This window comes from Sus scrofa, chromosome 13 (genome assembly GCF_000003025.6).
Source record: "Sus scrofa isolate TJ Tabasco breed Duroc chromosome 13, Sscrofa11.1, whole genome shotgun sequence".
In the NCBI taxonomy this organism is placed as follows: Eukaryota; Metazoa; Chordata; class Mammalia; order Artiodactyla; family Suidae; genus Sus; species Sus scrofa.
Window position 1 is genome coordinate 30792822 of NC_010455.5, and position 15928 is coordinate 30808749.

Sequence of the window (15928 nt, forward strand, 5' to 3'; positions counted from 1 at the left end):
TAATTCAAAATAGATGAAATAAACAATAAAACTCTTAAGAGAAACATAGGTAGAATCTTTGTGATCTTGGAGAGGGCCAATTTCTTAGATGTGACATCGAAAGTACAAACAACCAAGAAAAAAACAGATAAACTGGACTTAAAAAATTAAAAACTTTTGTGCTTCAAAAGATACTACCAAGTGAAAAGACAAGCACAGAAAGGAGAAAATATATGCAAATCATATATCTGATAAAGGACTTATATCCAGAGTGTATTAAAAACTCGTATAATTTATCAATAAAAACCACCTAATTAAAAGTGAGCAAAGGAGTTCCTGCTGTGGCTCAGTGGTTAATGAATCCAACTGGGAACCATGAGGTTTCGGGTTCGATCCCTGGCCTTGCTCAGTGGGTTAAGGATCCGACGTTGCCGTGAGCTGTGGTGTAGGTTGGAGATGCGGCGGCTCAGATCCCGCGTTGCTGTGGCTGTGGTGTAGGCTGGTGGCTACAGCTCCGATTAGACCCCTAGCCTGGGAACCTCCATATGCCAAAGGAAGCGGCTCTAGAAAAAAAAAAAAAAAAAAAAAAAAAAAGTGAGCAAAGAATCTGAATACCTATTTAGCCAAAGATATACACATGACCAATAAGCACATTAGTCATCAGGGAAATCACAACTGCAGAGAAATTACTTCACACACGTTACGATGGAATAAAAAAAAAAAAGCATGTTTGTGAGGTTGAGGAAAAACTGGAACCCTCACATATGCTAATGGGAACATGAAATGGTATGGCTACTTTGGAAGACAGTCTGGCAGTTCCTCAAAAGTTAGTGTTAACATGTGACCCAATAATTCCACTTGTAGATATATACCCAAGGGAAATAAAAATGTCCACACAAAAACTTATATACAAATGAAAAATGAACATAGCAGCATTATTCATAACGGCTAAAAAATGCAAAGAACCCACTGATGAAAGAATAAACAAAATGTGATATACCCAGACATGGAGTATTACTCAGCCATAAGAAGGAATGAAATACTGATTTCATGGCACAACATGGATGAACCCTGAAAACATTACACTAAAGAAAAAAAAAGCCAGATAGATACAAAAGGCCATGTGGTGTATGAGTTCATATATACGATATATCCATAAGTGCATAGAGAGTAGACTGGTGGCTGCCAGAGGATAGGGGAGTCCAAGGGAATGAAAAGTGACTGCTAATAGGTTTTGGATTTCTTTAGGGGATGATGAAATGTTCCGGAATTAGACAGTGGTGATGGCTGCACAACACTGTGAATATACCAAAACCCACAATGACTTCTACACACTTTATTTATTTATTTTTTTTTTGTCTTTTGTCTTTTGTTGTTGTTGTTGCTATTTCTTGGGCCGCTCCCGAGGCATACGGAGATTCCCAGGCTAGGGGTTGAATTGGAGCTGTAGCTGCCTGCCTACGCCAGAGCCACAGCAACGCTGGATCCGAGCTGCGTCTGCAACCTACACCACAGCTCACGGCAACGCCAGATCGTTAACCCACTGAGCAAGGGCAGGGACCGAACCCGCAACCTCATGGTTCCTAGTCGGATTCGTTAACCACTGCACCACGACGGGAACTCCTCTACACACTTTAAAATAGTGAATTATGTCTTAAACTTTTTAAACATACAGAATTACATATGCCCAAAGATATATATATGTGAAAATACCAAAGATGTGTACTTAACCCAAACTAGGGTAAAAAGCAGTCAGCAAGGCCACTTCTAAAGGTGATCCTTGAGCTGATACTAAAGAAAATAAGTCTGTTAATCTGTCTTATTCTCCACCCTCTCCCCACTTCCAGTCCTAAGCTCAGAAATCTGTCATCCAGGAGTTCCCGTCATGGCTCAGTGGTTAACAAATCCAACTAGGAACCAGGTTTCGGCTTCGATCCCTGGCCTTGCTCAGTGGGTTAACGATCCGGCATTGCCATGAGCTGTGGTGTAGGTTGCAGACTTGGCTCGGATCCCGAGTTGCTGTGGCTGTGGTGTAGGCCAGTGGCTACAGCTCCGATTCAACCCCTAGCCTGGGAACCTCCATACGCCGTGGGAAGAGGCCCAAGAAAATAGCAAAAATACAAAAAAAAAAATACAAAAAAAAAAAAAAAAAGAAATCTGTCATCCAAAGGAACCTGTCACCCAAAAGAACATTTATTCTCCAAAACAAATTATTTCAATAAAAAATATGTTCTATTTATAAGAAAATGATTGAGAACCTTCTTGAATCCTCCCATGTATTCCTAAAAGAGAAAGTATAGTTTATAACCCAAATGAATATCTGATTGAGAATTTCAGGCAGTTTCACAAAAAAAAAAAAAAAAAAAAAAAAAAAAAAAAAAAAGAGCTCACTAAAAGGAAACAATCTTCTTCTTAAGGATCTCCATCCTCTAGTCCCATTTATCATCTATCCCTAATCCCCCCTTAATTTTTCTATTTTTCCTTCCTTCCTTCCTAGAACATGCCATAAGCTTCTCTAAAACTTTTTCCAGGAGTTCCCGTTCTGGCTCAGTGCTTAACGAACCCGACTAACATCCATGAGGACTCGGGTTCAATCCATGCCCTCGCACAGTGGGTTAAGGATCCGGCATTGCCGTGAGCTGTGGTGTAGGTCACAGACGCAGCTCAGATCCCACAATGCCGTGGCTATGGTATAGGCTGGCGGCTACAGCTCCAATTAGACCCCTAGCCTGGGAACCTCCATATGCCTCAAGTGCAGCCCTACAAAAGACAAAAAAAAAAAAAAAAAAAAAAAAGATCTCTTTCGGAAATACTTAACTAAATTAATAATGTCAGAAATAAGGAGAAAATAAATAAAGCATGAAATTTTGTCTCTAATTACATACTACCAGGATCTGATCTTGGCACTCTCTAGGTGAATTTTTTTTTTAATCTATTCAAGTAAAAATACGAAAAGAACATATCAAAATTATAGACATAGGAACGATTAACAAAAGCAAAAGGTAACAGAATCAGGACTCAAAAGGTCCTCCCTTGGGAGTTTCTCTTGTGGCACAGCAGGTTGCATGTTCAGTCCCTGGCTGGGAAACTTCCAATATGCTGCAGGCGCAGCCAAGAAAATCTTTTTAAAAATTACCAAAAAATGTTAATTTAAAAAAATTTTTTTAACTTGTAGCTACTTTTATTTATTTATTTTTGTCTTTTTAGGGCCGCACCGTGGCATATGGAGGTTCCCAGGCTAGGGGTTGAAGTGGAGCTATGGCTGCTGGCCTACGCCAGAGCCACAGCAACGTGGAATCCGAGCCACACCATAGCTCACGGCAATGCCGGATCCTTAACCCACTGAGCAAGGCCAGGGACTGAACCGCAACCTCATGGTTCCTAGTCAGATTCGTTTCTACTGCACCACGATCGGAACAATGAACAGAAATCAGAAGATACAGAAAGAATACAGGAGTGTTAAAAAAAATAGTCCAACACAAAGATTCAGAAAACCAACCAACCAAGGACAAAGACTTGGATTAATAGTTCTAGAGAAAAAAAGACCTAAAGTAAGCTTACCATCAGACAACTATAAATGGAACACTGAAAAGTGGACACTGAAAGAAAAAAGAATCTAATTTATTCTAAAGCAGCATTGAAGAAAACTAAGCTCCCCAAGGGCAGGACATTTTTAACTCCTTAATCACTTTATTTCCAGGGCCTAATACAGTAATATCTGGATCAGAACACATGTGACAAACTGACAAACTGAAGTATGTCCACAGGATGATGCCCAACATGGTAAAAAGTTTAGAAAGCATACTTCATAAGAAGGGGCTTAGAAGGAAAAAAACTGTTTAGTCTGGAAAAGAAAAAACATAAGTGGGACAAAATAACTGTCACTGAATAGCTGTAAAGCATAGACTGGACCTGGAGGAATTAACTGTAGACAGCAAAATCAGAACCAGTGAATAAAACCTGCAGGGAGACAGGTTTCAGATCATTATCAGGGGAGTTTTTCTAAAATGACAAATTTGCAAACCTGGAATTGATAGCCACCAGCTGTGAAATCCCTATCTGGAGAGGACTGCCTCCAATATCACTTACATTGTGCGTGAAAAACTACACTAGATTATCTCTGAGATCTCTTTCAGGTCTACAATTCTCTAAGTAGAAAGAAGTCCAATAAAATAATTATTCTTGCCCTCAACACTGCCAAAGTTTAAAATACACACACACACACCCCCACCCACCCACCCAGAAACTTCTTGTATTAAAAGGAAGAATCCCTCTAAGGGACAAAGGTTGACTTGTTAGTCAAGATACTTGATAGGAAGAGACTGCTTTGCTTGAGATTAAGCATATCACTGGGAGTGAGACCAGGTTAACAATTCCAGCTACAGTCACTCATTTCCTGTTTGGGCAGGGGCAAATGACTTCACCACTGTACTGGAACTGAAAAAATAGTAATTTAAAATACCAATATTACAAGAATATAATTTAAATTGCTTAACTGAAAAATGCTTTGGAACTTACCTTATGTGACAATTAAAACTGCATTTTTCTACTTTACACATATACTACGATTGAAAATTAAGTAAATCTATTATAAATAAAAAGAGCCAAGTTTCTCACTGTCAGAGAAAAAAAAAACTGCAAATAACTTTGTGGTGCTAGATTAGGGTCAGAGAGACCCGTATGATCCCCGTTTATATTTACATACAGATAGATACAGAAGTAAACATAGATATGTATGCATACTTGGGTCAGTGAATATACATAGCTCTGTTCCCTAAGAGTGCTAAGAATCAGTGATATCCCAGTAGCAAGGAGTACATTCAGTTCATTTAGAAACCAGACCTAAGTATTTTTCTCCAATAAAGAAACCAAGGCTCCTTGAAGAAACAGTTGATTCTAGGGATAGGGCAGAGAAAATGAGATGAAACTGGAGCATCTTGCAGCGCCAGAAAGTAAAAATGTGCTCCAAAAAAGGGCGGCAGGGGGAGAACATGGCAAAAACAACATAGGTGCCAAATGGCCAAAGCTAGAAGAACTTGTGCAACAAAATACAGTATTGGCTTACAACTCAATGGGGGAGATATTCATAAATCCACACTGGGAGATAAATAAATAAAGGGAAAGGTACAAATTTTTCTTACAGAAGAATTCTAAATAATCAATGTAGAAGGAATGAGGGAAATATAAAATCACCATTAGCATAACACAGTAATAATTGCTGCTGCAGGCAAGCTTCACCAATGAATGCTAAAATTACTGGATGAAATTTTAAGAAAAAATCAAATCTTGGAGTTCCCATCGTGGCTCAGTGGTTCATGAATCCGACTAGGAACGATGAGGTTGAGGGTTCGATCCCTGACCTTGCTCAGTGGGTTAAGGATCCGGCGTTGCCATGAGCTGTGGTGTAGGCCACAGATGTGGCTCGGATATGGCACTGCTGTCATTGCTGTGGCTCTGGCGTAGGCCAGCGACAACAGCTCCGATTGGACCCCTAGCCTGGGAACCTCCATATGTCCAGAAAAGGCAAAAAGACCAAAAAAAACAAAAAAACAAAAAAAAACACAAATCTCTGTGTAGCCTCACAAAAATATTTACTAATTACTGTGGATGGTTTAAATACATGCTCACAAATTCTTTGATACTTGTCCCTTCAGGAGGTGGAGCTTAAATTCCCTTGCCCTGAATGTGGGTTTGACTGAATGACTCATTTCTAGCTTCTAACAAATGAAGTAAGGAAACAGAAAAAGAGTCACTTTATTGAAACTAAGCAGACACTACCTTCAGTCAAGTTACCAAAATTAACATCAGTAATAAGTCATGCTGAGAGCAGTATCCTCTGATATGAGGTGATGAGAAGGGCATACTATCTCATCGGTATTCTTCCCTAAAATACCTAACCTCAGGCTAATCAAGAGAAAACATCAGAAAACCCAAATTCAGGAACATTCTACAAATGACCACTACTCTTCAAAACTGTCAAGCATCAAAGGCAAGGAGAAACCAAGAAACTGTCACTGACTAGAAGAAACTAAGGAAACATGACCTTTAAGTGCAATGTGGTATCCTGGATTGAGTCTTGTCACACAAAAAGGGTATCAAGTGTGGAAAAACTGGGAAAATCAGAGGCAGGTCTGTGAGTTAGTTGATAACATTAAACATGTTAATTTATTAATTTTGATAAGTTTATCATGGTTATATAAGATAAATGTGTAATAAACATATATGTATAGTAACATTAAGGGAAGCTGGATGAAGGGATGCAGAAACTGTGTACTATCTTTACAACTCTTCTGTAATCTAAAATTTTTCAAAATAAAAGGTTTTATTTAATTGTATTTCCCTTGTAAATTCAGGAATAGGTTATTATAAACCTTTTGGTGAGAAAAGGTTATAAATAAATTTCAAAAGATAGTTAAATAAATGCAAACTAATAAAATATAAATGGTGAGATTAACTTTTTAATCTGTAAAGAATCACAGAACTCAGTTGACCTTCAAGCTTAAAATTTTAATGACATACAAAATAGTTCCCCTAAGATCTGCAGTGAGAAATTAGCCTAGAATGCCCTAAGAAGGTATTGAGTACAAACCGCTCATATCAGTTTGCTTTACCTCCCTTCTTGACCCTAAATGTCCTCGACATACTCACTCCTACCAATAATGCCACACTAACTTGGTCCTAAAAATGCCATCACAAGAACAAAGTGAAATCGGTGACATTTACTTGGTTTCCTTTTCAAATTGACCAAATCAAATGAACTACCAAGATGACTTCAAAATGTTCCTCTCAGATATTCTTGCTTTTTAAGGAAAGATAAAACCTACATATCAACTACCCATGCTTAATATTTAAAAAGGAGGAGGAGGGCATAGTGATGCCAAAAAACTTGAAGTATCAACAGCAAAAGTTGACAGAGCCAAAGGATGGGTCACCAAATTCGGAAACAAGATCAGGAAAAGGAATAAAACACTGAGATCAATAGGAACTATAGAAACTACTCCCTCTAAAACTAAGCCGCCTATCTTTTTTTTCTTTTTCTTTTTTTTTTTTTTTTTGGTTTTTAGGGCTGCACCCACAGCATATGGAGGTTCCCAGGCTAGGGGTCAAATCGGAGTTACAGCTGCCGGCCTACACTACAGCCACAGCAACGTCAGGCCCGAGCCACGCCTGCGACCTACACCACAGCTCACGGCAACACTGGATCCTTAACCCACTGAATGAGGCCAGGGATTGAACCTGCATCCTCATCGAAGCTAGTCAGATTCGTTGACCATTGAGCCATGACAGAACTCCTTATCCTTTTTTTTTTTTTTGGTGACCGAACCAGCAGCAGGCAGAAGTTCCCAGGCCAGAGATCAAACCCGCACCACAGCAGCAACAATGCCAGATCCTTATCCCACTGAGCCAACAGGAAACTCCTAAGCAACCTATCTTGATGTAGGTGGAAGGGTCAAACTACACAAGCCCCTTCACATAAGGGAACACTCACTCCCACCCCCAACCTACAACCAAAATAAAAACTGCAAACAAGTATTTTTCCCTGTTCTCAGCCATTTCAAAAAAGCTTGAAGAACTTGTCCTCTTCTCCCCGAAAATGAACTAGTTAATAAAAGTTTACATATTCTAAAAAATTTTTTTAAATAAAGCTAAGCCACCTAGGCATAAGAAAATCCAGATGTCTAATGTCCATTGACTGAGGAGTGGATAAAGAAGATATAGTACCTATATATACACAATGGAACATTACTCAGTCATTAAAAGAATGAAACAATGCCATTTGCAACATGGATGGGCCTAGAGATCATACTAAGTAAAGTCAGACAAAGAAAGAGAAACATTGTATGGTATCATTTATATGTGGAATCTAAGAAAATGATACAGGAGTAGTTCCCTGGTGGCATAGCAGGAGATTAAGGATCTGGTGTTGTCACTGCTTGGTGTAGGTTCCATCCCTGGCCTGGGAACTTCCACATGCCACAGGAAGGGCCAAAGTAAAATAAAATAAAACACAATTTTTTCCCTGCCTTTTTTTTTTTCTTTAGGGCTGCATCCAAGAGATATGGAAGTTGCCACGCTAGGGGTAAAATCAGAGCTATAGATGCTGGCCTACACCACAACCACAGTGACACGGGATCTAAGCCTCATCTGCTACTTACACCACAGCTCACAGCAACACAGGATTCTCCACCCACATGAACAAGGCCAGAGATTGAACCCACATCCTCTTGGATACACTGGTCGGAATTGTTTCTGCTGCGCCACAATGGGAACTCCAAAACACAATTTTTAAATGACACAAATGAACTTATTTACAAAACGGAAACATACAGACTTTGGAAACAAATTTATGGTTATTAAAGGAGAAAGGTAGGGGGAGGGATGGATTGGGAGTCTGGGACTGGTTTATGCACTTTTATATATGGAATGGTTGGTCAACGGGAACCTGCTGTATAGCACAGGGAACCCTACATCAATATTCTGTGACAACGTATAGGGCTAAGAATCTGAAAAAGAATGGATACGTGTATATGTATAACTGAATCACTTTGTTGTACAGCAGAAATTAACACAACATTGTAAACCAACTATATGTCAATGGAAAATGACTTTTTTTTGTCTTTTTGCCTTTTCTAGGGCCGCTTCCTGTGGCATATGGAGGTTCCCAGGCTAGGGGTCTAATCGGAGCTGTAGCCACGGGCCTACGCCAGAGCCACAGCAACATGGGATCCAAGCCGCATCTGTGACCTACACCACAGCTCACTGAGCTTAACCCACTGAGCAAGGGCAGGGATCGAACCCACAACCTCATGGTTCCTAGTCGGATTCGTTAACCACTGCGCCACAACAGGAACTCCGGAAAATGACTTTTAAATATGTAATATAAACTTATTTGTAAATACGGAATTTTTTTTTGCTTTTTAGGGCTGCACCTGCAGCATATGGAGGTTCCCAGGCCAGGGGTCAAACTGGAGCTGCAGCTGCCAGCCTATACCACAGCAATGCCAGATTTGAGCCGCATCTGTGACCTACACTGCAGCTCAGAGCAACACTGGATCGGGATCAAACCCAAACTCTCAAGGAAACTAGTGAGGTTCGAAACCTCTGAGCCACAACAGGAACTCCATATTTGGGAATTTTAACTCAAGTAAATATGTGCTGGGATGACAAATACAAGAAAAGACAACTTAAAAACAACTAAGACAGTGGAAAAACACTCTGAGAATCTCCCCAGCATTGTCAAACATTATGATGTGAGTTCATACAATGGAGAAAAAAGGGAGACTCACCAGGCTTCTGAAACTTGATTAAAACATCCTCTAAGAACATCCAGCTGCCCTAGTTCTAATTCTTTTTCTTTTTTTTTTTTTTTAGGGCTGCATCTGTGGCACATGGAGGTTCCCAGGCTAGGGGTCGAATCAGAGCTACAGCTGCCGGCCTACACCACAGTCACAGCAACACAGGGTCTGAACCATGTCTGCGACCTATACCACAGCTCACGGCAATGCTGTATCCCTAACCCACTGAGCGAGGCCAGGGATCAAACCTGCAACCTCATGGTTCCTAGTAGGATTTGTTTCTGCTGTGCCACGACAGGAACTCTCCCTAGTTCTAATTTCTTTTTTGTTGTCTTTTTTTTTTTGGTCCTTTTGCCTTTTCTTGGGCCATTCTTGCTGCATATGGAGGTTCCCAGGCTAGGGGTCAAATCAGAGCTGTAGCCACCAGCCTACACCAGAGCCACAGCAACTCGGGATCCGAGCGAGTCTGCAACCTACACCACAGCTCACGGCTACACCGGATCTTTAACACACTGAGCAAGGCCAGGGATCGAACCCACAACCTCATGGTTCCTAGTCAGATTCGTTAACCACTGGGCCACAACAGGAACTCCTCCCTAGTTCTAATTCTATCATCAACTTCCTTATTACTGATTTGGCTGCCCAGAAACAAAGGAGGCACAATTAATTAATTATGGCTAATTAATTCCAATTATGTATGTGGCGCAGTACTTTGGACATAAATTGATACCTGACATCGGTCTCCAGTGAGTTTACTTTGCATGATAAATTCTCAAGTGCTTGAATTACCCCTGTGTGAACCAAAAATGTCCAGTTTCTGAACTACTGTGTGGGGGGAGTCAGAGGGACCTTGGTGTGGATGCCATTTAACTGTGTGACCTTTTATTCCCTTCAGTCTTGATTTCCTCATCGGTAAATAAATACCTTCAACTACTGCCTGGAAGATGGTAAACATTCAAAAAGTGATAGCTTTATTATATTTAAGCCAAATTTAGAAATGTATAATTGGAAGAAAGTATATAATTGAGGTAAAAGTATGTCATTTAAAAAACAGCAGTAAGGACCATCAAAACCATATCAATTTAAAAGACACCCCCTGAAGAGAGAGGTCCATTGCAAGAGAGTTAAGAAGGGCAAAATGTTGCAACTAAAGTACCTCCCGCACCATACAGAGGAGTCTCTTGCTTAGCAACTCTAGTGTTGTCTACCAAACACCCAGCCTGTAATAGTTAGAGCATGACAACTGTTCACTCTAAATCCATGTGCTCAGCTTGGATTCAGGACTGATTTATAAAAATAGCTGCTGTTGCCGCTCTTTGAATCTCTTTGAGCTGATGACTGGGCAGTGTTACCCTATAGGCCTAGAGCAGCTGTATTCCCTCACCACACCCATTTCTCTGTCTGCCCCGCCGAGCTGACGGCACCAACCCCACTCCCCACCCCCCCATCTCTGCAGCATACCCTGGGCTGAGTGAGCAAATTACAAGCACAAATATCCCCTGATGCAATGCCACAACCATCCCTGGGAAAGAGCAGAGGGAGCTGCCAAAAGCGCAGCAGCAGGAAAATGGGCGGGAGACACACACACACACACAGCAAGAACACTGCAAAGCTAAGGAGCCAGGGAGAGGGAATCGAGAAGCCCTGGGGAGCAATACTGTAACTGGACCGAGGAGTATGTAAAGGAGAAAAGGGGATTTCCAAGAGAAAGCTGGGTAACACTAACCTTCCCGAGAAGCATGTTTCACCCTGAGTCTGGGTCCTAAAACACAAACCTAAGTGTAACCACTCTCTCCTGCCCAAAGCACCAAATGCATTTAGTTTATCCGTTCCTGGATAGAAGCAAAACCCTCACATTCCCCGCCTCCACAGGCCAATTTCACCAAAGAGCTCAAGCAACACACCGGCGGAGAACCTAGTCCATGTACTAGACCAATCTCAGTTCCGGATAACCTTTCTAACCGCCCCTTCAGGTCCCTGTCCTATCCTCACATCTCCACCCTTACTGCGACTCCTGCGCACTCCCGCAGCCAGACACATGCTTAGTCTCCAAACAGTGCCTGGGCCGCGCGCACAAGGAGGGAGAGTCCTGCCTGAGGCCCGGTTCTCTCGATCACCTCTCCGCCCTTCCGATACCTCTGACCGGGCACCCTCTCTAAGACTTGCCTCTGCCCCACCTCAACTGACCCCTAAAAGCCTCACAAGATGACCTTTGAGTTCCCCTACGTTCCCGAGCCCCACCCAGGGCCCCAGGCTGCAACCGATCCGCGCTACCCGGGCTCTGCCCCGTCTCGCGCTAGAGGTATGCTGCTCAGCACCCACTGCTCCATACCCCTGGAGCCGAAGCTCTCAGCTCGCCCACCAGCCCCCGGATCTCGCCTTGAACTCGGAAAATAACGCCCGCAGGCCCCCCGCCCGCCCCCGCGTCCCGCAGGCCGGCGGCCACCGCCCTTGCCCGCCTCCGGCGAGTCTTGGGGTCCCCGGCAGCCGCGAGGTGAGACTCGGGCAGCAATAGAGACAGTGGGGAGGCCACCCCTCGGATACGGCCCCGCCTGCCTCTGCACCTACCCGCCGCCGCAGCCGCACCGGAGCCGGAGCCGGAGGGAGCCGGGAGAGGGCCGGGAGGAGCCGGGAGGAGCTGGAAGCCAGCAAGCAAGACCGAGGGGCGGGACGCAGGGAGGCGGCCGCTTCCTCGTCGCCCTCTTGAGGGCGGGCGCGAGGGAGGGGCGCCGCCACCGCCTATCCCGCGGGCGCTGTGGTTCAGGCCAATAAGCGGGGCTAGGAGGCGGGCGGAGGGCTGAGGCGGACCAGTGGGCGCAGGCCCCACCTCCTCGACCCTGCTGGGGTAGCCTCCGAGCGGAGGACCGTTGGGGGCGAGGTACGCATGGGGGCTTTGGACGCCCGCTTCCCGTCGGCTCGCCCGCCCGCGGACGCCAGAGTAGGCGGAAGAGACACCGACCTCTCCCGCTGCTCTGGGGTGGTCGTCGCTTCCTTTCAGAACTCGGGTGCCTGGAGCGGGGAAGATGCGAGTTGCCGCGCACACGCGGCAGGGCCGGGTCTCCCCGCCGGCGGGGCCTGTGGGCTCTATGACGTAACCTGGGAGGGGCGCGGGGCGGGACCAGGGGCGGGGGCCAGCTGGTAGCGGGTAGAAAGCAGCAGTCGGGTGATGAGGACGCTGCTGGGGTGGCGTCCTCGCTGCTGTTCTGCCACCAGCCACAAGTGACGTGGCTGGTCCAAGTTGAGATGTGCTATAAGTGTAGAATACACACCGGATTTCCCAGACTTAAAAAATATATATAAAATAGCTCATTCATAATTTTATATTGATTACAGGAATCATTACAAAATTGATTGCAGGAATTCCCGTCTCGGCGCAGCGGAAATGAATCCGACTACGAACCATGAGGTTTAGGTTCGGTCCCTGTCCTCGTTCAGTGGGTTAAGGATCCGGCATTGCCGTGAGCTGTGGTGTAGGTCGCAGACTCGGCTCTGATCTGGCGTTGCTGTGGCTCTGGTGTAGACCGGCAGCAACAGCTCGGATTGGACCCCTAGCCTGGGAACCTCCATATGCCTTGAGTGCGGCTCTAAAATGACAAAAGTCAAAAAAACAAAACTGATTGCGGTTTGTGGTGTCTTTGGTTAAATAAAATATTTTTAAAATAAGCTCTTTTTTTTTTTTAACTTTTTAAAATGTGACCACTAGAGAAAGTAGAATTACTGTTTGGTTCACATTGTATTTCTGCTGAGTAATGCTGGTGCAGAACTTTAAAGTCATTTTAGTTAACATCTATTGAATGTTCACTATATTCCAGGCACTCTTGTAAGTATGTGACACCTAATAACTCATTTAATCATCACAACAATCCTATATGGTAGGTAATCCTATACAGTTGGTTCTCATTTTACAGATGAGAAAACAAACACCGAAGCTAAGTTACTTACCTAATGTTGGCAAGCCAGTAATTGGCAGAGTGGGGTTTAACTCAGGGAGTCAGGCACTGGGGCCATACATTCAACCTCCAGAGCCAGTTGGTTACCAGAAAGAACATTGGACTTGGTTGAAAGCCCTACCACTTTCTAGCTATGTAACATTAGGGAAGTTAAGCTTTAGTTGCCTTGTTTATAAAAATGAGGAGTTCCCTCGGTGGCGCAGCAGTAACAAATCCAACTAGGAACTGTGGGGTTGCGGGTTCAATCCCTGGCCTCGCTCAGTGGGTCAAGGATCTGGCATTGCTGTGAGCTGTGGTGTAGGTCACAGATGCGGCCCATATCCTGGGTTGCTGTGGCTGTGGCGTAGGCTGGCAGCTGCAGCTCCGATTCCACCCCTAGCCTGGGAACCTCCATATGCCGCATGCGTGGCCCTAAAAAAAGGACAAAAGACAAAAAAAAAAATTGTGTGAGCTTGTGGAAGATATTTAATCTCTCTGTACCTCAGTTTCCTCAACTGTAAAATGGATAATAATGGTACCTACCTCATTAAGGTTGCTGTGTGGATCAAATGTGTTAATACATGCAAAATGCTTAGACTGGTGCCTAGCACTTAACAAGCACCCACAGAGTTTACAATTAATATCATAATGACTATAAAGGAGTGTTAAGAGCCTAGACAAATACGAAAAGATTAAGAGTAAAAGGATAACTGGGGGAGTATTTATCCAAAGAAAACAAGTTGAAAAGATATATGCACCCTTATGTTCACTGTAACATTATTTACAATAGCCAATCTAAATGCCTGTAAATAGACGAATGGATAAGGAATATGTAGTGTATATATACAATGGAATATTAGTCATAGAAAAGAATGAAATCTTGTCATTTGCAGCAATTTGGACAGACCCAGAGGGTATTATGCTAAGTGAAATAAGATAGAGAAAGACAAATACATATGATTTATCTATGGAATCAAACAAAACAAACAAAACAGAAACAGATTAATGGATACAGAGAACAACAGTGGTTGCCAGAGAGGAGGAGGGTGGGGAGTTGGGCAAAATGGGTGAAGAGGATTAAGAGGTACAAACTTCCAGTTATAAATAAGTCACAGAGATATAATATACAGCATAATACAGTCAATAATACTAAATACTTTTGTGTGGTGACAGATGGTTACTAGACTTATTGTGATCATTTTGTACTGTATTTAAATGTGGAATCACTATCTCATACACTTGATACTAACATAATATTGCACATCAGCTATATTTAAATAAAATTAAATAAATTAAATTTTTGGGCCATGTCCGTGGCATGCACAAGTTCCCAGGCCAACAAACCCACACCATAGCTGTAACCAGAGCCATAGCAGTGACAATGACAGATCCTTAACCTACTGAGCTATGAGGGAACTCTAAATTAATTTAAAAGGATAAGTAAAGTAGTTCCCTGGTGGCCTAGCAGTTAAGGATTTGGCATTGTCACTGCCATGGCTTGTGTTCAATCCCTGCTCTGGGAATTGCTGTGGGCACAACCAAAAAAAAAAAAAGAGTAAGTGGAAAAGGGATAGCAGTATGAATTTGGAGCTCTGGAAAGGACTTCAGGCTGAACTAAACAACTGAAATTGAGTTCTCTGGTGGCACAGTGGGTTAAGAATGTGGCATTGTCACTGCAGTGGCTTGGGTCACTGCTGGGGTACAGGATTAATCCCTGCCCCAGGAACTTCCCCACGCCATGGGCATGGCAAAAATAAAAAAACAAAAAAACTGAAATAAGGAGTTCCGGTCGTGGCGCAGTGGTTAACGAATCCGACTAGGAACCATGAGGTTGTGGGTTGGGTCCCTGCCCTTGCTCAGTGGGTTAACGATCCGGCGTTGCCGTGAGCTGTGGTGTAGGTTGCAGACGCGGCTCGGATCCCGAGTTGCTGTGGCTCTGGCGTAGGCCGGTGGCTACAGCTCCGATTCAACCCCTAGCCTGGGAACCTCCATATGCCGCGGGAGCGGCCCAAGAAATAGCAACAACAACACCAACAAAAAAAAAAGACAAAAGACAAAAAAAAAAAAAAACTGAAATGAGTGCTCTAGGTCATATATAAATTAACAACCCAGATATCTCAGCACAAACCCAGAGCGTTCCCCCTCTCTCACCTTATCCAGACTCCAAAGAAGAGGAACTACCAGTGTAAGCTTGAACTCGCTCATCCAACAGATGTTGGCCGAATACCTGCACTTCAGGGAAGGCCATACAGTAAGGGGCACATATACAAAGATGAATAAAAGAGGTTTCCTGTCCTGGTGAAATTAACATCACTTCACACCAAAGCCCGGAATTTGTCTAAACCTGAATTTACTGATGTAGGAAAACACAAAGATGGGAACTTTAAAAGTTACTTTGTTCTGGGCAGTTCCTGTCACAGCTCAGTGGTTAAGAAACCCAACTAGTATCCATGAGCACGGAGGTTCGATTCCTGGCTTTACTCAGCAGGTTAAGGATCCAGCGTTGCCATGAGCTGCCGTGTAGTTCACAGACACAGCTTGGATCCTGTGTTGCTGTGGCTGTGGTGTAAGCCGGCAGCTGTAGCTCCGATTCAACCCCTAGCCTGGGAATCTCCACATGCCACGGGTGGGGCCCTAAAAAGCCAAAAAAAAAAAAAAAAGGTAATTTGTTTCTTCCCCCTGCTGCCCCAAGGCCAGTCTTTAGGCTTCATGAATAGAATTGGC

The 15928-nt window shown here is 43.5% G+C and overlaps 1 protein-coding gene across 22 annotated transcripts in view; it reads right to left on the bottom strand.

Moving 5' to 3' along the window:
• The window catches only part of MAP4 (microtubule associated protein 4), a 172135-nt gene extending 159773 nt beyond the window's left edge, over positions 1–12362 (bottom strand). For 12 of the 22 annotated variants that reach the window (XM_021070605.1, XM_021070601.1, XM_021070600.1 and 9 more), the window contains exon 1: positions 11844–12344. The gene's annotated coding sequence lies outside the window, so the exon portion shown is untranslated. Of the gene's footprint in view, positions 1–11843 lie in introns of all 22 variants that reach the window. The other 10 variants (XM_021070593.1, XM_021070599.1, XM_021070587.1 and 7 more) reach the window with 7 other exon arrangements.